This window comes from Paramisgurnus dabryanus, chromosome 5 (assembly GCF_030506205.2).
Source record: "Paramisgurnus dabryanus chromosome 5, PD_genome_1.1, whole genome shotgun sequence".
Lineage (NCBI taxonomy): Eukaryota > Metazoa > Chordata > Actinopteri > Cypriniformes > Cobitidae > Paramisgurnus > Paramisgurnus dabryanus.
Genome location: NC_133341.1, coordinates 19971995 through 19995856, shown reverse-complemented (window position 1 = coordinate 19995856; position 23862 = coordinate 19971995). Strand labels below are relative to the sequence as shown.

The 23862-nt window shown below is 36.5% G+C and overlaps 2 long non-coding RNA genes across 2 annotated transcripts in view; one reads left to right on the top strand and one right to left on the bottom strand.

Moving 5' to 3' along the window:
- LOC141282189 (uncharacterized) overlaps positions 1-23862 on the top strand; it is a 39265-nt gene that overhangs the window by 1005 nt on the left and 14398 nt on the right. The window contains exon 2 of the long non-coding RNA XR_012336708.1: positions 241-406. This is a non-coding gene — a long non-coding RNA (uncharacterized lncRNA). The remainder of the gene's footprint in view (positions 1-240; positions 407-23862) is intronic.
- Positions 16144-19523, bottom strand: LOC135732095 (uncharacterized). The gene is made up of 4 exons (XR_010526692.2): positions 18897-19523; positions 18554-18577; positions 17834-17941; positions 16144-17400 (listed from the first exon to the last, which is right to left on the bottom strand). It is a non-coding gene; the product is annotated as an uncharacterized lncRNA (long non-coding RNA).

Below are 23862 nucleotides of genomic sequence, written 5' to 3'. Positions count from 1 at the left end.
GTTTTCTGTCCTATAGGCTGATTAATCTGGATACCTTTTCTCCCCAGATTCTTTGTTTCCTTTGTTCACGTTTTCCTTTTTCAGGAACGCTCAGCGCCCGTTTGAATTTCCCACCTTTTTCCCTCCTTTGCATTCCTGTCCTCTGCGGTTCTCCTGTACAGACAGCGGTCAGACGTGCATTGCCTGTCAGTGCTCTTTCATCTTTTTTCCCTTTTTCATCACATCTGTCTTTTTCTTTAGCATTCTGTACTGTTTGGTACCACGTTCCACCTGCTTTCTGGGATGAGCATCATGGAAGCATCTGAAGAGCTTTCTTTATCTGTCTCGCCCTCTCTGTTCTCACAATCTCTCAGGCATGCAGAAGACTGCGGCACCCAAGGCATGGTCAGACGCTGCCGCCAGCTCGGTGAGTTCACGCCCCTTCTCTCAACGCATGTATGTGATTTAAACAAGATCTGACGTGAGCCGATAGCATCTGTATATGAAATAGCTGTGAGTGTCGTGCTGTTCCCGCGGTCTTATTTGAGACAATGTATTTTTGTTTTATGGTTGATTTCACTGCTCCCAGACCTCCCTAAAGATGTTTTACTCACAGTTTACTTGAACCGCAGTTAACAAAATCAAATTGGTGAAAATAGAGTTGCTCGCTTAAGAGCATCCGATTTTCCTCCATGTGCGTGTGGTCGGCGTGAGGAGTCTGCGTGTGGCGCCGCTTCTCCACGCACCACGTCCTCGTCTGCTTTGCGCATGTGTGTTTGTGCATGAGACATTGTCTTTGTGTGCAGTCCATGCTGATGGGCGTGTGTGCAACTATGTTTGTCGTTGCATTAAAGTGCGGTATCGCGCTTAATAGCCTCGTTTTGCTTTATATATATTTACTCTCGCAAAATATAGGAATGCTGAATAAGAGACAGCGGATGAGTGTAAGATGGAAAAAAAGAGCAAGAAGTATCTATAGATTGGCGACAGTATGGCGATCTTCTCGTTGCACCGTGCCCCTCTCCTTCCCTGAGACCCTAACTTGTGACGTTCTGCTTCAATGTCCACGGGTTGGGCTCTCGGGAGCTGTGAGAGGCACTCAGTCATCTGCCTGTCCGGGAAGAACCAGAGGAAAAGACAGCATGAGAGAGATGGAGAGAATAATTCATTCAAACAGATGTGAGATTCATGAGAGGACAGAGGAAGATATGTAACAAGTGTGATGGCAGTGATGGAATGTAGGCCTGTAGGTTAAAGTTAAAGAGGACAGGGGGTAGCAATGTGCAAAACAACATATTTTTACATTTAACCTGTCAAGGCTAATTACTGGATCATGTATAATTTGACTCATTTCTTACAAAACGTTTTCATAAGAAGCATTCCCGGGTTCGAAATCCAGCAACAGAGTAAGAGAAGTATGCATTGGTCTCAATGTGAGCTTTGAAAATGGACTAGTAACCGGACACGCCATTAAAAAAAAAAAACGCAACTCTCGTGGCGGGACGCTCAAAAAACCAATAGTGACACTAGCGATGGAATTTTTAGCAAACTGTCTATAAAAAGCACTGCCACCATAATATCAAAATCGAAAAGTAAAACAACCAGCGGATTATTCAATTAGTCAAACATAATAAGTCCTCAGCAGATTTAAGGACAAAGATAAACAGAAGCTAGAAAGAGTGAGGGATCTGTGTTTTTAGGTTCGAGGTGGCGTTGAGCCGTTGAGGGTTTGGCCCAAACAAAGCGTATGTTTAGACTGTGAGTCAGGATACTGAAATGGCCGTGTGCGTGTGTGTCTGTGCCACAGCATCTGTTACACCCTCGATCCGCACCCATATTTGTGTGCATCTTTTTGTGTGTTTGTGCACTTTTTAAATGTAATTGTTCTTTACAGGATGCCCTTATAGATAGGCATGTTCATATATCTGCTTGTATGTTTCATCCACCAGTTTGAGAGCAGCACAAAGTACTGTTGAGAGCGTGACATTGATAGCTCGGTACACTTGTGTTTGACCTCATACAGACATTCATCATCATTAAAAATAAATGCACATGTGTGTTTGAAAAGTTATAATAAGTAATAGATTCTTTATTTATCTGCACTTAGTTCATTTCATAATTATGCATGCGTTATAACATTACTCGACAAAAATACTGTTGTGCTTATATGCGTGTTTGATACGAACAGCATATATTTAAGATTGTTGTGTTTACATGTTACCTAGTTTTAACAGTGTGAGAAAAGGAAAGCAATTGAAATACTTGAGTGTGGTTATCGCAGATATACCTGGGTGAAATGGCGTAGTGCGATGTCCATGTGTGCGCACCAGTTTGTGTGTTCTTATGGATTGATACAGCCAGACATCACTCTGTTGGTGTTTAAAGTCATGCTCGTCTCGCTTGATCCTTCCTTTATAGTGGCTGTTCTTGAAGTCATACAGGCTTTTTGAACCAGTCCGGATAATGGTCTGGTCTTGACTTATGTTATAATGGTATATTTAAAATATTTAATATGTTTGTGAATATCAACATTAGGGTGAGGAAAAGCAACGTGAAGGTACAGTTTGAATTTAGTAATCTGACGTTCTGATTACATGTCAGTTAGCATAGAGTTATGCATAATTATTTTATTCTGGTGCAAGTTTTGCCACTGGCACAGACGTTTTTAGTTTTTAAGAATGAATTGCCATTTTAAGCTTATTATAGGTCATTGAAAGTGACTTGCAATCAGCAAGATGCAATGCTGATAATTTATTCCTACATTTATTCATTAAGCAGCTCGTTATTCTAAATTCGGAATTAAATAAAATAAAATTAGAAAGCTTTAGTTGCATTGTAAGTTGACACCCTATAATTTTTTTATTCAATTGACCTTGCGGATATTCAAATGAGTTTTAGAGGGCATAAACTAAAAGTGATACATTTGAACCTATCTGTAAATCAGAGCATTTTAAACTCATCTGCTTGAGGTACAGAGGATTATTTATTTTATTGATTTAATTGTTAGGCATAGATATGCATATAGATTAGATATTGTGTTGACACAGATACAGGTGTTTTATTTTGTTCACTTTTGAGTGTTGGTGTGTATGCCTTGTGGTTTGTTCTTAGATAAGAAATGTTTCGGTTTCATATTTCACTGTATAGCACATGGTCGGTGTTAATGCATCAGGTCAGCAAAGGTACAGTAAAAGAGATTACAGTGCATGCTATAGTAAAACAAATAATATTCATAGCAGGTGTGTGTGTGTGTTACAGCGGGTTATTAGGTTCCTTTGATTATAATACAGACTTATAATAACTTATAGATTTTAAAATACACTCTAAAAAAGTGTATTTTCAAACTAGTGTTGGGTCAAAAAGGGACGAACCCAACCTGTTGAGTTGTACAGTAATTTAACCTATGTTGGGTTAAACCCAAAAATGCTGGGTTGCTTTAACCCATTGTTTGGTCAAATATAATTAATTTAACCCAATGGCTGGATTTGTCACTTTTTGCCCTATGCTGGGGTATTTTTTGATAGAATTGTTAGTACGTTTTGATCATTTTTATTTTAAAAGGATATCTTTAACTCTTTAGATGTTTAGATGCCTGTCATTGGCAATCTCATTTTATGCACTAAGGAGGTTTTTATAAAAGCTAAATCTGTGTGTATGTAAGAGATGTGTCATAGGCTTGAAAAATTGGTTAACTTTATTTCAATTTGTCAGTATTCATTCTATATAAAGGGGAATAATAGTTAGGTTTTTAATGCTGAAATGAATGCAGAAATTAAATTAAAGCATGCTTTGATTTAGCATGCAAGCTTTATTATGCTATACGTGTAGTAACCTGAAGAATTCAACCCTTAACCCTAAAATTACTTGTGTTGATTGTAAAACAGTAACTGCAAATAAATCATATTTGCTGTTGCTCTAAAATGTACAGTGTGCAGTGCAGAGACATTTTTGTTCTATAAAACCAATAAATAGATAAAAACATTTTCACATCAAGTGTTATAGTATTCAGTGTGTGTAAAAATTAATCAAGGACTGTTCAGTCAAGTGGACATTCACAATTTATTTGTGTGTGTGTGTGTATTGGCATGTTGAGTGCATTGCGTGCTATCGTGTGTAGCTGCAGGGGGTAGGCAACACCCCTCTTCTCTTCTGCAGTGTACCAGAATGCTGGCTAAGGTCTATTGTTCTGGTGCTCTGGTTCTGGAGCACCACACCTCACCCACCACACCAACCCAGCCCAAGTGTGTGTGAGTGAGAAACTGGCGCAAGGTCAGTGCGATAAAGGGGAACGTGTATCAGTTCAGAACAGGTATTTGGTGAGGATTTGGCAAGGTGGAGGAATTTTGCAAAAGTTGCTGGACTTAACAGGTTTCTTATAAAGTCACTCTGTTGATATCCACACACACACACACTTTCTCCCACGCACCTCCTTTTCCTCACGCTCACTGTCAGAATCATGGTAGTTGGTCTGCAGTGACGGCACACGCCCCTGGAACGCCCAGATTTTTCCGCAGTACCATGAGCACAGTCTTACGCTCATTTCTCCACCCGCAATATGATTATGAGTCTTTCACTTTGGATCATCATGAGGCTGTATCGAAACGTTTTTACGATTTTTCCTGATGTACCTATATTGTCGCCATGTGTTTCTTTTTCAGATTTTGTTTTTCGCAAGTTTGTGTGTCTGTATGTTCTGTTTAAAGTCTGGCCATGTGTGCATGTCTGCATATTTTGTGGTAAGTAGACACCATTGGTCCCTTCTAGCAGACGTTGTCCCACTACAGCCATATGTTCAAGTTGGCTTGAAACATCCTACACCTTTTTCTATAGTCTGTCCATCTGAGCATTCACTCATTTACACAAACACAGAAGCAAACAATTATATTTAATGGTGATTCTGTATATTCGACTGTCAATCAAACAGTATAGAAATGCAAAAAAGGTATAGTATTTTTTAGCTTGAATTTATTTCAACTTTTACTTGCGTGCATATAAAAGTTGGTACCATGTAAGATGGTGACGGAGCAGGAATTGATATCCTGCTATATTTTATGTTGAAGAAGCAGAAGAATGTGAGTAAATAGCAGTTTTCGAGCAAGCATGCTTGGCTTTAGCTCACCCCCTCAAACTCAGCTGATTTCTCTAAATCCTGCACAAAGAACCAATAGAGAGCCGTCGACCACAGTCACATCCACCGAATTACTGAGAAAACATCTCTGTCCTGTTTCTGATGGCCTTTTGTGCATGCGGATACACGTAGTCTTGAGGGAAAACTTATATGAGTCAGTGTGCTGAATTTGAAGGGGAGCACCAAAAATATCACACATTAATCGCATACGGTTATATTTTATTACACTGGTCTTTTATCACTGCTGGTGTTTATTTCGATCGCTCATTTTCTTGTTTTCAGTTTTTAGCTGCCTCTCTCTTTTGCATGGTGCCCCTTTTCTCTCTCTCTCTGTCCTCAGATGACTTTCAGCCTACTTTCCTAAAACAGAAAACAGAACGGAGTGGAGTCAGCATTCACAGTCAGACACAAGCACCAGAAAGTGTGTATACAGTATATTTATGGGAATATGTGCCGAACTTACCTGAAACCACATACGATCACACGATAATGTGTTTCTCTGTTTATTCTCTTTCTTTTCCACTTTGCACAGGGTAAAGCAATATGTATTCTGACTAATATAGTCTCTAGCGATCCCATTTGAAAGGAATAGTTCACCCAAAAATAAAAATTGTGTCATCGTTTAATCACTCTTGTGTTGTTAAGATTTTTTTTTATTTCCAAAATAAAGAAACCCTACAACAGTTTTGTGTGAGGACAGTACAGGTCTGGACTGACATGACAATGATGACCGAATTATTGTTTTTGGATGAACTGTTCCTAAAATGTTTAAACAACTTTTTTAACCGTGTCCCACTTATATTAGTGTATATGAAAAGTTATTTGCCATTTAAATGCCTTATTTCCACAAATGACACATTAGTCATTTTAGTGCTGCAAAACCTTTTAGTGCATATATGCTTTTTTTGCAAAAATCTTGTTTCCTAATCTCACCCTATTATCTTAGTCACGTTTCACTGTCCTTTCTGAATGAAGGTAAAAGTCTCAAAATCCTAATATATTACCACCTTTAACCAGGAAAAAACTCTTGCAGCTCTTCCATCTCGACAATTGAATTCTGACATACGCACGCCATTGTTCATCCAATTCTTCTTTTGTTAAATTTAAAGGACTATGCAGAAAAATCGCCACTGCATTTAATGGATTCTGTCAACAAACCAGTATTTCTGAATAGACTGAGCTCAGGATTAAGCTGATTTGAAACGAAAGTATCATCTCGTTTTTGACGGAGGTGGTGTTTAGTGGCTTTTGCATCTGAGCAGTTCATATATATAGCACTGTATATCTGTCCCCTGTACAATCCCTCCTGTTTCACTCAATTTCCCAGCCTCAAAGCACTGAGAAGTTTTTTTCTCTCTCTCTCTTGCTCTCTATCTCTTGCTCTCTCTCTGTCTCTCTTCCAAGCCCTCTCTCTGTCAACTAAAGCCCTTTCATAATGAATGGCAAGGTACGATAATAGCCTTTTGGTTGCTATAGTAACCAGACAGGAGCTCTGTTCGTGCTGCATTTTTTGTCCTTAATTTTTTTCCAAGGGGGCAAATGACAGTGGAATGTGAGGCAAAACACCCTCTCTATTTTCAACAGATTCTCTCTGTTTTTCATATTTTGCTCCGGTTCTCTTTAATATAACACTTTCTTCGTTGAAAAATTTGTACCATATTGAATGGGAAGAGGGAAAAGATAGCATCTAAGAACTTTGGATAAACTTTACTTTTTTGATCTAATTTAAGCAATTTCAGAATGTGAAAGCTTTGAGAGGCATTATTTATCTTCTCTGTGTGGGTTCCCTTAGAATATCTTTAGATTAAACGAGTACAATTTAAATTTGGTTCTATCATTTTTATTTGATTAAAGTCTTACTATAAATATAAAATGTAATAAAATATAATTAAACATACAAATAAAAAAAATGTTTTTACTTTATATTATGTTTTTTTAACCATATCACATTGCTGTTAAACTGAAAATCAGCATGGCTGTAGGCAGAAGACCATAAATATAAGTTTGATTTGTTTTTTTTTTAACAGCACAATATAAAATGTAGATTATAGACAGTTATTCTGAATATTTGCCATGCTAACAAATTTGTTTCAAGTAAAGCCAAAGCACAAGACAAGGCAAAATTATCCTTTTGTTATACTAATTCTTAAAACTCTTTAAAGACTGCTTGATCAGATTAACGGACAAAATATTATAGTTTATTTAGAGCTGTATTTGTGTGTAGGTCTAGTTATTTCTGGTATACACTTGCGAAATTTATTTTTGCAGTTCTCCAGAATTGTTTAATGCATGTAGATTAAAACTTGAAAATTGTCAGCTTACATTACAAAATCAATCGAATCTTTAAAGGAACAGTATGTAAGAAATTTATATCAATTAATCATTAAATGGCCCTAAAATGTCACTAGACATTAAGAAATAATTTTCATTTCAAATACTTATATCACTCACAACAGCGGTCTGGCCAGGATATTGTCATTTAAAAAGTGGAGTTGCAGCCCTCAACTGATGTTTATGTTGTCGTTTGGTATATTGGCCACCAGCTGTGTGATTGCAGTACCAGTTTTAGCCACACGTTTTGTGATTGCAATACCAGTTTTGGCCACAATCCTACATACTGTTCCTTTAATTTTGAATAATTTTCATTTTTTCTATGAAATGACAAAAATGTATCTACAAATTGTGCCTAAAAAATGCGAAGTAAACTAAAACTATTATATTTTGCAACCTCAAAGTAGCCACCCTTTGCCTAAAATTCTTCAGTCAAGAAACCCCAAACAGTAGTGTAAAAACTACAAAAGCATCTCAGGTTTAAACTTCAAGAAGTTTGTTCATAAATTGCCAGTGGTAGATTTTTTACAACAATCAGGGTAAAATGTGACAACTTTAAAGATTATGAAATGTTACATATTTTGATTAATTTGGGGTTTCTTGTAATCATAACATAATTCCCAGAGTTACATTTCTGTTGTTTCATAGTTCTGGTAAGTTTGCTATTATTCTTCATACTAAAAATGCTGGGTTGAGACAAAAAGGGACAAACCCAGCCGCTGGGTTAAATTAATCTAGAAATTGCTTATATTTGACCCAGCAATTTGGGTTAAAACAACCCAGTTTAGGTTAAATTACAACCCAATGGGTTGGGTTCGTCCCTTTTTGACCCAACGCTGGGTTGAAAATAACCCAACATTTTTGGAGTCTATTTCATTCCTTTTTGTTAAGCTAATTTTTACCCCGGAATAAACAACACAGTCAAGGCATCTATATGCACTAGTATTATGTTTTTACAATGAAATAAATATGCAAATGTGATATCTGTCAAGATGCAAATGGTGTGCATTTGCCCTTGATTCCATGTCCAGCCCTTTACCCATTTGACATGTTCAGAAGCAGCACTACAGTATATGGTGCCTATGGCTTTAGCATCTATAGTGTGGAGATAAGTGGTGGACACAGATTAATCATCAACACACAGGCAAACACAGACATTCACACACACACACACACACACACACACACACACACACACACACACACACACACACACACACACACACACACACACAGTGTCTCTGTGCAGCTGTTGGAGCTGCTGGTGTCACCATAGCGACAGCAGTGTGCTGCTGAAGATCCCAGCCAACAGCTGCTCTCAGTAGAAACAGTATTGATTGAGTCAACTCCCATCCCACTTCAACAAAATACATGTGTCTGTTGACTGTCAGTGCCTGTGTATGACACTATATCTAAACATTTGGGTTTATGACGTATTTTACTTTTACATTTAGCCATTTGGCAGACGCTTTTATCTAAAGTGAGTTGCACAGAGTGGAAAAGATAAAGTGATTCATTTTGGCAAGCCAATATGAGCAGCTGTATAAAGTTTTTAGAGACAATACCTTTTAAAAAAGGGTGAACAGATAGAAAGAGCATGAGAACATATTCAAGTATTCCCAGAAAAAAATGTCTTTATACTGTCAGAATAAATGTTCAAAAATGGTCTGTATAGACGGTTTCAGCAGTAACAACATAAATAAACGGCTTTCGTGGAACACACGTAACTTCCGCTAAACTTTGCAAAGAATCAGTCCTTTTATAGTAGTTTATTTCTGATAATAAGCAAAATAAACAGAAAGTAGATTACTTTAGTTTTAAATCAAAGCTGAAGCGTATCAAAAACTACACTGAGCTACGTTACTGGGAAAAATGTGTACTATATAATGTATACAATCTTAACTACAGATCGGCTGCCAAACCTCCCTTCAAATTAAAGGAAACCAAAACATTAGTTATTTTCAACAAGGTATTTGTTCCAGAGTTCAGTTTAGCCACTAGTCAGACCATTAAACAAACAGAGAGCTGAAGTTAAGTTCAGCCTAGATGCGTAACCGCGACAATGCACGTGTGTCCGATGAAATCGTCTGTACATTTGGTACAAATATGTACGTTTCAGGTACTAAAATGCACTCTTTGGTACCAATCAGGTGTGCCACATACATCTTGAAAAGTGAAGCTCTTTGATTGCCTCCTGGTGGCTGGCTGCAGTACAAGTCATAAATCCCGCCCCCTCTATTCAATCGAACGGGATTCGGGTCAAAATAAAAAAATAGATTACACTTCCAGTAAAATTTTCTGTGTTAAGTTTCATTTTAGCTAGTAATTTGATGCTATAGAAACGGGGCGTGTCGTTATGATTGACATTTGTGATTGACAGCTTCTCTGAGCGGACTCATATAACTAACTATTCTTTTTCTATTTCTGTGTTATTTCACATCAACAAAATTAAGCTGTGTTTAATTTAGCAAACCAGTCAAATGAGATGTTCAAGGGGTGTGATTGAATTGGGCGCATGAGTGTTTGGGCGGAAGTTTGATAGCGCGGCTCTGTCTCTGGGCTCCACAGACAATTCCTTCTGCGCATGCCCTGGCCTCAAACTGACATTTTTGCATTACATGGCTGCGCCCATGGTCGGACATTTTGCCTTCAATTCCTTACCATGGAAGGAAGCGACCATCTTTTTTTACGGTCTGTGGTACCAATATATACACAGTGAGGAAAAAAAGTATTTGAACAACCTGCTATTTTGCAAGTTCTTCCACTTAGAAATCATGGAGGTGTTTGAAATTATCATCGTAGGTGCATGTTCACTGTGAGAGACATAATCTAAAAAAATCCAGAAATCACAATGAATGATTTTTTAACTATTTATTTGTATGATACAGCTGCAAATAAGTATTTGAACACCTGTCTATCAGCTAGAATTCTGACCCTCAAAGACCTGTTAGTCTGCCTTTAAAATGTCCACCTCCACTCCATTTATTATCCTAAATTAGATGCACCTGTTTGAGGTGGTTAGCTTCATAAAGACACCTGTCCACCCCATACAATCAGTAAGAATCCAAATACTAACATGGCCAAGACCAAAGACACTAGAGTCAAAATTGTACAACTCCACAAGGCTGGAAAGGGCTACGGGGAAATTGCCAAGCAGCTTGGTGAAAAAAGGTCCACTGTTGGAGCAATCATTAGAAAATGGTAAAATCTAACGTGACTGTCCATGCAAGATTTCACGTCGTGGGGTCTCAATGATCCTAAGAAAGGTGAGAAATCAGCCCAGAACTACACGAGAGGAGCTGGTCAATGACCTGAAAAGAGCTGGTCCACCGTTTCCAAGGAGACATAATGGTTTGAAATCATGCATGGCACTGAAGGTTCCCCTGCTTAAACCATCACATGTCCAGGCCCGTCTTCTGTTTGCCAATGACCATTTGGATGATCCAGAGGAACCATGGGAGAAAGTCATGTGGTCAGATGAGTCCAAAATAGAACTTTTGGTCATAATTCCACTAAAAGTGTTTGGAGGAAGAAGAATGATCAGTACCATCCCAAGAACACCATCCCTACTGTGAAGCATGGGGGTGGTAGCATCATGCTTTGGGGGTGTTCTTCTGCACATGGGAAAGGGAGACTGCACTGTATAAAGGAGAGGATGACCCTGCCTTACCAAATATTAACATTGATCTTCTCAGGTGTTCAAATACTTATTTGCAGCTGTATCATACAATAAATAGTTAAAAAAAAATCATGCATTGATTTCAGGATATATATATGCATTTTGCAGACGTTTTTATCCAAAGTGACTTACAGTGCATTACAAGCTATTAGGGGTGTAACGGTACGCAAAAATCACGGTTCGGTGCGAACCCCGGTTTTGAAGCCACGGTTCGGTTCATTTTCGGTACAGTAAGGGAGAAATGCAAACATTAAACTGCAGGTTGTTTATTACTTTAAACTTTTTTTTACAATTTGTTTACACTTTTTTAAACACTTTATTAAAGTATAAAATATATATAAAATGAAAAAATAATAAATAAAATACTACTGCAAAGTTATTTTTTACATTATTTTATAACAGAAGGTAACTCTTATCTTAACCTTCTCTTAAACTTTTTCTACTAAAACCTTGAACTAACAAATTCAATTCCTGAATACATTTATGAACTATTAGCCTACATTTTTGCCACTAAAAATTTTCTGTTTTGATTTATTTTGGATTGTTTAACTCACAGAATTGAATTGGCTATGTACCATCTCTGTATAAAAATAATATTACTGCTCTATGTGTAACTGCATAGCAAGCAACATGATGATATACTTATTATACACTCATTTTGAGATTAGTGAGCTGCATACATAGCCATCTTTGATCTTTTGCACGTTTCTCCTAATCTTTGCTTGTGTCATCAATGTAAGCTGTGACTTTACTTACGAACCCCTCCGCAGCTGAGTAACAGCTGAGTAAGCCCGGGTTACAGCTCTTCTCTGTCCCGACCAGCTGATCGCATTGTGACAATGATATGATTGACGTGATATGCAGATGAAAAATCTGATCACGCATTCCTTATTCTTGCTGTCACAGAAAGCGCGTCTCATGAATGCGTAGCAACGAAAGACGTGCATCCTCTCACGCACTTTTGAAAGAACAAAGCAGCGCGTTGACACGCGTTTAACATGCGCTTTTAGATACGACACGTAAACGTTTACATCAATAATCAAACGGATATACAACTAAGTAAATAAAAATCTTTCTGCGGGCCGAATTATGTTATATGTTTGACAGAAGACTTGCGCTGAACGCGGAGACTTCCGCCACTTAATATGTTCGTGCGGAAACGCACGTATTATGTTCCGCACAGGCGCACACAAAATACTTTCGGTGCACGTGCGCACCGTGCCGAAAGCCCTGAACCGAAACGGTCCGGTTCGAATACACGAACCGTTACACCCCTACAAGCTATACATTTTTATCAGTATTTGTGTTCCCTTGGTTCGAATCCATGACCTTTTGTGCTGCAAACACAATGCTCTACCACTGAGGAACACCTCTGTGGTCTTAATATGAACTATTTATGAACTATTTAGGTGTACTTTATGAAAGTGTGCCTGTCCAGTGACAGCTAGGGACCAATTTTTTTACCTGTTTTTTCTGCCATTATAGCTGTTTTTTATATATACAGTAAAAGCCGTCATGAACAAAAGTGTTGGCCCCCTTTGTAAATATGAGCAAAGAAACTATAATCTGCTTTTAAGCTTCAATTAAAAAATATCTTAAAAATATGATGTTTTATTGAATTAAAACAATTGAAAGTGTGTGGGGGGATTACATTAGGAAATAAATGTTTTTCTTCAATACACACTGGACACAATTATTGGCAACCCTAGAAATTTTTATGAGTAAAATATCTCTAAGGTAGTTTACATTGATATTAACATTTTCTTAGCAAACCATGGTGACTAGAAACATTATGTTGTCCAGTCATGGCTTCCTGTTTCACAAGAGAATTAATGAATGAGTTTGGCTCCAAAACACGATAAACGGCATTAAAAAAAGAGAGTTATCGTCAAAATCAGTATTGAATCAAGTCAGTATTTAAAAGTAAATTCTTAATTTTAAAAAATCCAATATCCGCAGTGTTATTCTGTCATCTTTTCTCCGTTTTTTTTTTTCAAAACGCAATAAATGGCAGTCTTCCTTCTCTGCAGAATGCAATAAATCCGCTCAACAAATCACAGCACACCATTCCATGCACTGTACACAACAATGGCAGCGTGTTACTCACAGAATCTAGTTTTCCTCATATTGTACTTCGTGATCAACAAACAAACAAAAACAAAGTAATACTTTGTTTTTTTTAATACATTGATAAACCTGTGGTGGTTTTCTGTGACAGGAAAGAAACGTAAGCCATCAACATCTAATAATTTACGCGAGAGGCACTCGGGAGACGGAAAAATGCTGGTTGTTTGTTCTACCGACAGCATCCAGCTTCTGTCATGCTAACACCCCCATCTTATGAAAAACATTCCATTATTTTACGCAAAGTCAATGAAAATCGAGCAGCACCAAAACATTTTACAGCTGATTGCTGTGAAAAAAGTTCAGCGAGGACATCCCAAGTATGACAGCAGCAATGACAGTGTTCCTAATACGACAAAGTAAGTGTTTTGATTTTTTATCAGCGTATACCACTAGTCAACTAAATAAATATAACATGGCAAATATGAATGCACATTTATATATTAATTCAATAGATTTATAGCATTTTGAGAAAAGATTTTTTTTTTGAAAAAATTATCTGTATAATATAACTTGTTATGTGAAAGTTTGTAACAGAAAAAAGTGGTTTTCATCGTCACTTTCTTAGTATAGAAAACACGTTTTACTGAAATTAGTCAAAATGGATTTATTGCGTTTTGGAACCAAACTCTTCAAAAATTAAGTAAAACAAACCCCAAGTCCCCTTAATCAGTCATTACAGCGGATAAAACCACAGCAAAAGATTGTTTAGCTATAGGCAAAATAGAAAGTGGCTTTAAGGAAATAGTTAAACCATAAAAACATCTCAGGGAAATTCCACAATCAGGAAATAATAAACATGTTTTAAATGACTGCAAATCTAACTGAAAGAGGACGTGTGTCTATAACATCTTAATGATCAGCAAGGAGAATTATTTGAGTGGACAAAGAGTCTTCAAGGATCACAGATGGAGAACTTCTGAAATCACTTCAATCTTGGGGTCAGAAAGCTTTAAAAAAATTATAAAGGAAAACAGCACCTCTTATAAAGGAAACAGATATCTCGTCAATTAAGAGAAAACGCTTTCCCGCCAATGACGAGATTTTCCGTCTTTCCGCAATACCGCTATTAATATATCGCTATTATTATTACACTTCTGCAACTTATACAACCCCGAAGTAGCGCCTCATGTGAAAGAGAAAGAATTCCGTGTATGTTTTAAAGATCGCTCTGCATCTGATCTCTATCAAAAGTCCTTCGCAAAAATTGAGTTATCTCAGCTTTTTGCTCAAAATTAGGTGTTTTTGAAGAAAAATACCCATGTTTGAGAGGTGATTACAAGAGAACTAATGAAGGTAGGATGAAACGTTTTTGTTTTTTTGAAAGCAGAGGGTCTGTTCTTTCATCTGATATATTGTTTGTTTATATATTTAAAGAAGAACATTTTATGGAAGGCATTAAACTTTTGTGAAAATCATGAAAAATGCTGGCGCTGGCTGGCAACTTTTTTTTTTAAATGCTGGCGGGGAAAGAGTTAATTGTTTTGAACCTAATTTTGTAAAAGAGGTCCTGGACATCTTATTAGGATGCATTGCATCATGGATTATATCAAGAACCAAGAGATAGAAAAGTCAAAACCTGACTTGCACTGCTAGAAATCTTATAATGGGTCGTGATTCAATCTTTCTTCAAGACATTGGTTCAAAACAAACATCAAAATCAACCATGAAATGGGTCACTGAGCACAAAATCAAGGTTCTGCCATCCATCCCAGTTCCCTGACCTGAACATACAGAAAATGATTGGAGTGAACTAAAGAGTAGAGAGCAGCAACATTTGAAGGGTCTTGAAAAATTATGTACTGTATGGAGGAATAATCTAGGATCACCTGCCATAACTTCTTCAACCTCATCAGAAACTATAATAGAAGACACAGTGAGCTGTTATCCTTGCAAATGAAGGTGGCAAAGAGGATTAAATAAAGGGGTGCCAATAATTGTGTCTAGTGTGTATTTCATAATGTAACCCCCCCCCCCCCCCCCCCCCACACACACACACACTTTCAATTGTTTAACTTCAATGAAACATCATATTTTTGTGATTTTTTTTTGTTAAAACTTAAAAGAAGAAATATTGTAGATTATTTTTTATAGCTTTCATTGCTCATATTTACCAAGACTGCAAACACTTTTGGCCATGACTGTATTCAGTAGTGGCCAAAAGTGATGTCCTGTGGGGGTTGTAAAATGCTTGATTCAAATACCCCTGAGGTTAGATTGAACATCAAAATACAAGGTGTATGGTACAAAATTATGGAATTACATTTGTGTCAAATTAAACGCACGCAACTTTTGCAAAAACAAACAAAAATATACATTGATAAAAGAAAAAAACTATCTGAAAATAAAAACAATCAACTAACTAGCAAAAAAATGAACATCATCTTTAAATATACTGCATTCTTTGTTTATAGTTTTCTAAGTTTCACTTTCACTAAACATAGTTTTGAATGTGCTGCAAATGTTTTCGTTTTCACTTTCCAAGTTTTCGTTTGCGCTTCGCAAATTTACGTTCTCCATTTTGACACAAACCTCTCGTGAGGGGCGGGCTTAACAGCGGTTCGCTCTTATTGGCTTGTGAGATTTTGATTGACAGCTCATTGAACCGGAACCCCGGAACAGAAGGTGGCGGTAGTGCACCAATAAGCTGGATCCCAACCGCTGTTAAAAATAACCAGAAGAAGACGATCGGACGCTGTTTATCAGCAGAGCTGCAAGTAGTCTAAACAAACGGTAATAAGAGTATATTCATTTAATGATAAAACACGGATATTTGACATGTCAGCAGAGGAATAACAATAGTTCAAGATGAGTAATCGGGAGGCTCACGGTCAGGAGCAACAACACCATCCTCCTCGGCCGGACAATCGAGGCAACCTTACCTGAGGTAAGTTAAGTTTTTAATAACTATCAAAATAAATAGAATAATCCCACTGCAAGTTTTATTGATGTGCTGCTGAGGAGGTTTTTGCTGTTAGCCGTGCACAGGGTGACCAGCTTCAAAATTTCAGGGTTCTTATGTTAACCTTGTCTGTAAATTTGCGGTTTTCTAAAGCAACAATTAGTTACAAACAAGTTATACAGTTTAAAGTATTAGTGTTGAATGACTATTGTGCTATATGTAGTGATGTCATTAAATGCTTATTGTTTATTTTACTGCCCTAGACGGCGAAACTCAGGACGAGGCAGCACTTTCTGTCCCACGAGTGATGCAGGGGTTGACAGGCACCTGCTTCTGTCAGAGAAAAACGCCTTCAAAATAACTGATAATAACTTTGATCACACATGCATGCATCGAAGGCCAAGCAAATGAATTTAAAGAAAGAATGGAAACAGCAGTGCAAGATGATGCTTACTTTTACAGAGTGTCAGTTGAAATGAACTCAAATGTCTAGACAAAACGTTTCTCCCAATAGTAATGTTTTTTTTTTATCATTTATAGATGCTGTTTAACAGTTGTTAATGATTTTACATGCATCTGAATGGTTTACAGAGTCTTAAAGGGATAGTTCACATTCCCATTATACGTCCCATAGTTCCCATTGACGTCTAAAGTACAAATTAAATCGAAGGAGAAAAATGGAGGACAGTTAATTTTCTATGTCATGTGATGTTTAAACACACCAACAGAAAGCAGTTTCTAATCTAATCATCCATATGCCGATATATAACATGCATAACGTCTTGCATTGCATTTGTCCTTCATGTTTATCTGCGTTGACTCTCAGATATGTAAAGCACAGGCTGACAGATGTAGTGAGAAGGCATGATATATAAAGATAAATTACCAGCACAACGCTATAAAGTGTTGCCATGAATAACCCTGCAGATGCATATGAATCCGAACACAATAAGAGGGGAAGCCCAGCAGTCAGAGATGTGTCTCCATTGTGATTACAGGTGGGAAATAGTTTTAAAGGAAAGGTACATCTGTGAACCAGCTTTTGTATCTTGTAAACCTGAAAATGACTTTTACAATTTAAATGGAGCACAGTCTTTGGATGACATCAAGTGTCTGTTGGTATAACTCCTAGACATTCAATGGTGATATCAAAGGCTTTTGGTCTGACAAAGGACAATAGATCTCTGGCACCACGACCACACCATCATCCTCTGTGACACTGTCAACAATTTCCTCTTGAAAAAGTTGCTCCACCATCTGAAAAAGAAACAATGTGTTATAATGCTAACCAAATTTAGTTTGATACATTTCTAAGGACACATAATTACATAATGCCAAAGTAACTATATGCAAGTACATGAATGTCAAGAATAAAAATCCTGATATTTAGTTAATGTCATTCCAATCTCATGTAACATAAGCCCTATTTACACATGGCATTGGATGAGTCTTGAGACCACATTTGCTTTAAGGGGAAGGGGACAGCACACTACTTACTATGATAATGAGTAATGACTTTGCAAAATAGTTTGGGGGGAAGGATGTATTATTACAGTGTTTTTTTGTTGTTGTTGTTTATTAAGAGTTTAATGTCATGCCATCTACCTGGCTAGAATTATGAATAAAAATAAAAGATGAAAAATGAAACATTAATTCTTGATAAATATTCTAAAATGAAATCTGGTCTTACAAAATAGGTGCAGTTCACCTGCCGAATCAAGCACTGTCTCTTCTTCCATTGCAGTTCTTCATAGTACAAGAGACAGCTGACCAAACATCACACCACAGAGGCTCAATTCTAAAAAAAAAAAAAAAAAGAGAGAGAAGAGAAAAGTATGGTCAAATCGTAGCTTATAAAAAAGCAATGTCTGTCCATAGTAAATCATCATGTGAAGTATTATGGAAACCAAATTAGTGGCATTCCTACATTAAGGGCAGGTAGGCTGAATAATACCAGATGTGGTGCAGATATGCATTTTTAGAGTGCTGCTAATACGCCTAAATAAGACAGATCCGTCGTCATTTACTCATTTACTGGTTCATCTTCTGAACACAAGTAAAGATCTTTAAAATGTTATCTTTTCAAAGAGACCTTTCTGTCCCACCAGTAACAGCAAACATGACTACCCCTCTCAAGGCTTCATTTTAACCTTATGTAGCACAGTGCTCTTGTAAACGTGCATTAAAGATTAATTGATTTGAATTAAAATTGATTTAAACTAAACATTCGCTGCAAAATATGTTCTCACGCATATGTTCTTGTAGAAATAGCTAACATGAATTCTATGCTGAACTCGTTACATTTCAAATCTAATAAAAACATAAACTAAAAAAACCTAAAAAATTACCAAAGCCCCTTTAAATAGGTATTTTATATACAGAGAACAACATGAGATGGTTCAGTGCCTACCTGGAGAAATTACACTCTTTGGTCCTATAAGTAATATAAAATGAAAAGCGGAATTAGGCTAAAATCTTACATTTGTTTTTTATGGACAATAATAAAGATAGAATTGTTTGCCTAACCACAATTAAAGAAAGATCATTATCTTTGCGTTTCACATATCCATTGTAAGCCTAACATATGTGCCAAAGTATGTAACAAATGGGTCTGTTACATAACGATCTTTGCTCTGCTTTGAGAAATGCAATACCATTCATATACAGTTTAACACAACTGTTGCAGCCTTCACACATGAATAAATTTTGCAGTGGGATTATTCTATTTATTTTGATAGTTATTACAAACTTACCTCAGGCTGCCTCGATTGTCCGGCCGAGGAGGATGGTGTTGGTGCTCCGGACCGTGAGCCTCTCGATTACTCATCTTGAACTATTGTAATTCCTCTGCTGACGTGTAAAATATCCGTGTATTATCAATAATGTTCTTTAATATACTCTTATTACCGTTTGTTTAGACTACTTGCAGCTCCGCTGATAAACAGCGTCCGATCGTCTTCTTCTTGTTATTTTTAACAGCGGTTGGGATCCAGCTTATTGGTGCACTACCGCCACCTTCTGTTCCGGGGTTCCGGTTCAATGAGCTGTCAATCAAAATCTCAAAAGCCAATAAGAGCGAACCGCTGTTAAGCCCGCCCCTCACGAGAGGTTTGTGTCAAAATGGAGAACGTAAATTTGCGAATCGCAAACAAAAACTTGGAAAGTGAAAACGAAAACATTTGCAGCACATTCAAAACTATGTTTAGTGAAAGTGAAACTTGTAAAACTATAAACAAAGAATGCAGTATATTTAAAGATGATGTTCATTTTTTTGCTAGTTAGTTGATTGTTTTTATTTTCAGATAGTTTTTTTCTTTTATCAATGTATATTTTTGTTTGTTTTTGCAAAAGTTGCGTGCGTTTAATTTGACACAAATGTAATTCCATACAAAATAGGAAAACCATAAGGAAAGGAAACCTTTTATAGAAAAAACTAAAGGTAAGAAAGTATACACTGAATACAATTTTATCTGTTATTAATATTTGAAGAGCTCTTTTCCAAAACCTTATAAATCCATTTCAATAGTTTTGAGAAAAAGTTAAATTTTTACCTAGACCCAAACATTTTGTGAATATACAATTTATTCTGTTAAAATGTTTTTTTTTTTTGCTCAGTCTGAACATGTTGAATAATGATTATTAAATCAAACAACAACATTGTTTATTATAAATTCAAAGTTATTTTTTTTCTTCAAAACGCTTTAAATCCATAATTTTTTCCCCATAAATTGATGGTTAGTCTAAACTAATAAGAGAACATGCAACATATAATCAGGGACTCCTTATACTATAAATCAATAAGTAAATTATTTAGATTGTCATATACATTGGAGCCAGTATGAAATAAACAGAATTACACATAACTAACTTGCTATTACTCCCTCCAACCATTTCAGTTTTCTCCTTAGCAGGGCATTAGGAACCTCTTAGGAACACTTTGATGTAGATTGCCTTGCAAACGGGTACCTTCTCCGGATGATGTATTAACATGACATTAATCCGGATGTAGTAACGTGCCACCCGAGTGACGAACCTTCTTCTTTTTTTTTTTTTCTTTGTCCAGTCGGTGTTTTCTACCTCATGTGTAGGTCTCGCTGGCTCATTAAGGCCATCAAAGTGTTTACACCGTTTAAAGCACTCATTTTAAGGAATGAATGGACATAAACAAACATCTGTTTAGAGCGCCACCATTGGATTGCGTAAAACGCTCATCGAATTCTGATTGGTTGAGAGGATAAATCGTGTTTTGGAAAAGAACGGCATCTTGTACCTACAATTTACCAAGGAAATGTATAGATTTGGCATGAAATGTTCATGAAGCAGTGAATAGGTTCAGTACAAAGCCAAATGATATGACAAACTCATTTTTTTTTAAGTGGCGTTTATCGCGTTTTAGAAAAGAGCTCTTTATTTATTGATCCTCTTTTGTGGTAACATTTTGTAGTCAGTAACTGGGTTTCCATCACCCCGATTTCATGCGCATTTTAAAGTAACTGGTGACAAAAAATGGCAAGTTTCGAAAAAATCACTTAATTCGCAAAAAAGTTGTTATTAAGGTTTTTGACTTATGCGAAGAAGAACGAATACGAAATAAAGGGAGATGGAAATGCATTCTGTGGATGAACATTAAACTCAGGTGACTGATCATCATTGTCGTCGTCTTCTATTCACAGTATTCAGTTTGGCAATTACAAACTGCACTGTTTTCACAAGTGTGTAATTTTTTTGCCAAAGCTGAGCTTCAGTTTATACTCCAAACACACCAATGCAACATGCAGACAAAATTGTTAACGCATCTTTAATAAAATATTTAAATACAGAGTGAAGATGTCAATCATTCAAAGTTGGACATACCTTTTGGGGTCTACTTTACTTGAATATACTGAGTGATGTGTCAAACTGGTAAAAGTTTGTCCACCAGTACTTATGTGAAATAATTGCGAGTTCTTGATGTGTCTACATTACAGTGTCATCGGTCTGCTTCAAAAACTTTGTGTTTATCCAGCGAAGGACGAATTCTGTATCTGTCAACCCAGTCTCACCCCATGGCGTCAATATTTGACGACACTTGACCATGCGTCAATATGTTGACGCGGAGGGTATACCTTTCGCGTCATTTTTTGACGAACTGGCGACTTCAGTACTATTAAGTCCGTTGCATTATCTTTCCTATTTTCTTACCATTTTCGCGTCGGTTTAGGGTTAGATTTACATAATGACATCCCTACCCAAACCTAACTCTAACCCCAACGCCAGGTGACAACTGTTTAATTTCGCGGACCTAACTCTAACCCCAACGCCAGGTGACAACTGTTTAATTTCGCGTACACTGTTTAATTTTGCGTAATCTAACCCTAAACCGACGCGAAAATGGTAAGAAAATAGGAAAGAGAATGCAACGGACGTAATAGTATTGAAGTCCCCAGTTCGTCAAAAAATGACGCGAAAGGTATACCCTCCGCGTCAACATATTGACGCATGGTCAAGTGTCGTCAAATATTGACGCCATGGGGTGAGACTGTGTTATATCTGTATGTGCAACAAATGATCAGACAGATCATTTTAGTCGCAATAAAGTTTATTAAATCCGGCTAATGCTCCTCTTATTGTCATTCCCCTTTCCCTTATTTCGAGGTCCCAGAGGGCCGGTGTGCTCTTAAGACTTCCTGGGGCCCATTAGAGGGCCTCTTTCTCCCCTCCCCCATCAGAAGTTCAATGTATCATCAAAGAAAGGATTAGTCTGACCGGCCCAGGAGACAGACTTGAGCACCTGACAAATTTAAGCTTATTAACTACAGAAAAAAAGGGAAAAACCTGTCCAGGAAGTTGGGCAAACTCTAAACATCTTTCAGCACATGGCCTGATGCTAGCTGTAGCGATGCTGATATCCGTATGTGCATATTGCATTAAGAAAGTGCATGTCTGATGAAATGTACCTGCAATCAATGGAATTATGAAAGGTAGAGCATTTATGCATTTGGAATAAATTTTTCCAAAGCATCTTACAATTCATTCAAGGTTTTCTATTTTAGTTTTGTATGTGTGTTTTGGGAACACAGGGCATGCCTCTTCCAATTTTCTTTTCTTCCTCTCAATCTGCTTTCTAATCTCAGGTCAAACATATTTCTGAGAACAAGACATGTCTATACAGATCATTGATGAATATTTTTATCCTTTCCTTAAAGGAAGTGTCTTAGCCAAGCCCATTGTATATATATTTCCCACCATTCAGGAGTGGTTAATTTGTGGTTTTGCTTCAGTTGTATTGTTTTAAGGTTTCTTTGGATAGACTTTTAAAACACAAAAAACTGCTAGTCAAACTCAAACCTTAAGTACATGTTTGTTTAATGATTGCATGACATGTTACCTGACAGTTTTAAATCATGAAGTGAATTGCAACACTTCTTCGGAAAAGAATACTTTCCTAAAGGACATACAATGTAAAAAGTAAAATGTTGCATCAACTTAACTTAAAAATAGTTAAATTGGTAACACCTAAAAAATTAACCTAAAATGAAATTTGAATAAACATACAAATCTTTGGGTGTTACCAGTTTAAGTTATTTTAAGTTGATCCAACTTTTTACTTTTTACAGTGTACATTTTTTGTCAAGAAAACTTCAGATCAATGTAAATTTTAATGGGCTCTCTAGCATCACTGTAGCAAAACATTCAATGAATGCATTCCTTTACAAAATAGTGACACCTTTTTTTTCTCAATCCCTCCATTTTCTGGACTTAGCAGAATGAGGGTGTACATAGTGAATGTTTCTGAGTTTTATCAACCCTCATAATTAAATTGTCTGTGTCCCCTTGATTATAAGGAAAATTCCAATAGCAGCACCGGAACAGTGCAGGCTGATTTGTAAAGGCTTGTAAAATTTACCAATAAGTACAGAGGAGTAAACTGAAAAAATAAAAACCTTGGATCAACTTAAAAAAATTTGAAGTAATCAATCAAACACAATATTTGACATTGACTCAAAGTAAATAATTTTATTACGTTTAACTTGAAAAGTTAAATTCCGTGCAACCCTTTTTTTAAAGGTTGGAACAAACTAATTAAACTAATATGCATAGGTTAAAGTAAATTAATTATTTTAGGTTGTCTCAAATATAAAATAACAGCTGTTATTGAAGGAAAACCCTGAGTTTTATACAATCCTGGTACCAAGCATGGATTAATCCAGATAATAGTAGTCAGACAGGCTGCTATATGATATTTATAAAATGATCAGCAATTAAATCACACCACAGTGACATTTTTCTTAACTTGTTGGTTTACAATATAAATTAAAACATCCAAAAAAACTTAAGGCTAAGAAATCTTAGGTCATAGCCCAACCAAAGTAAAAACTGTTCACCATAAGGGTAACCAAACATTTTCATTAAAACATCAACAGCTGTTAGAATTAAAGTCAACTGACACATATCAATCACATAAAGTTTATTAGTTTTCTTTAGACAAAAAGTATGTAATCCAAATAGATGGAAATTTTATATGCAATCAAAATACATAAATCTTATTAATTAGGCTAAATTGTTATTGAGTGTGGTAAAAGTGTATTAACCATGTTTATGTTGGTGTATTGATTACTATCAGCAAAACCATTGTTTTACTACACTAACAATGGCTTATATGGTTTTTAAAAACCATGTTTGTGGTTATTTTGTGGTTACTATGGTTTTACTATAGTAACTATGTTTTTTTGGTTTTAA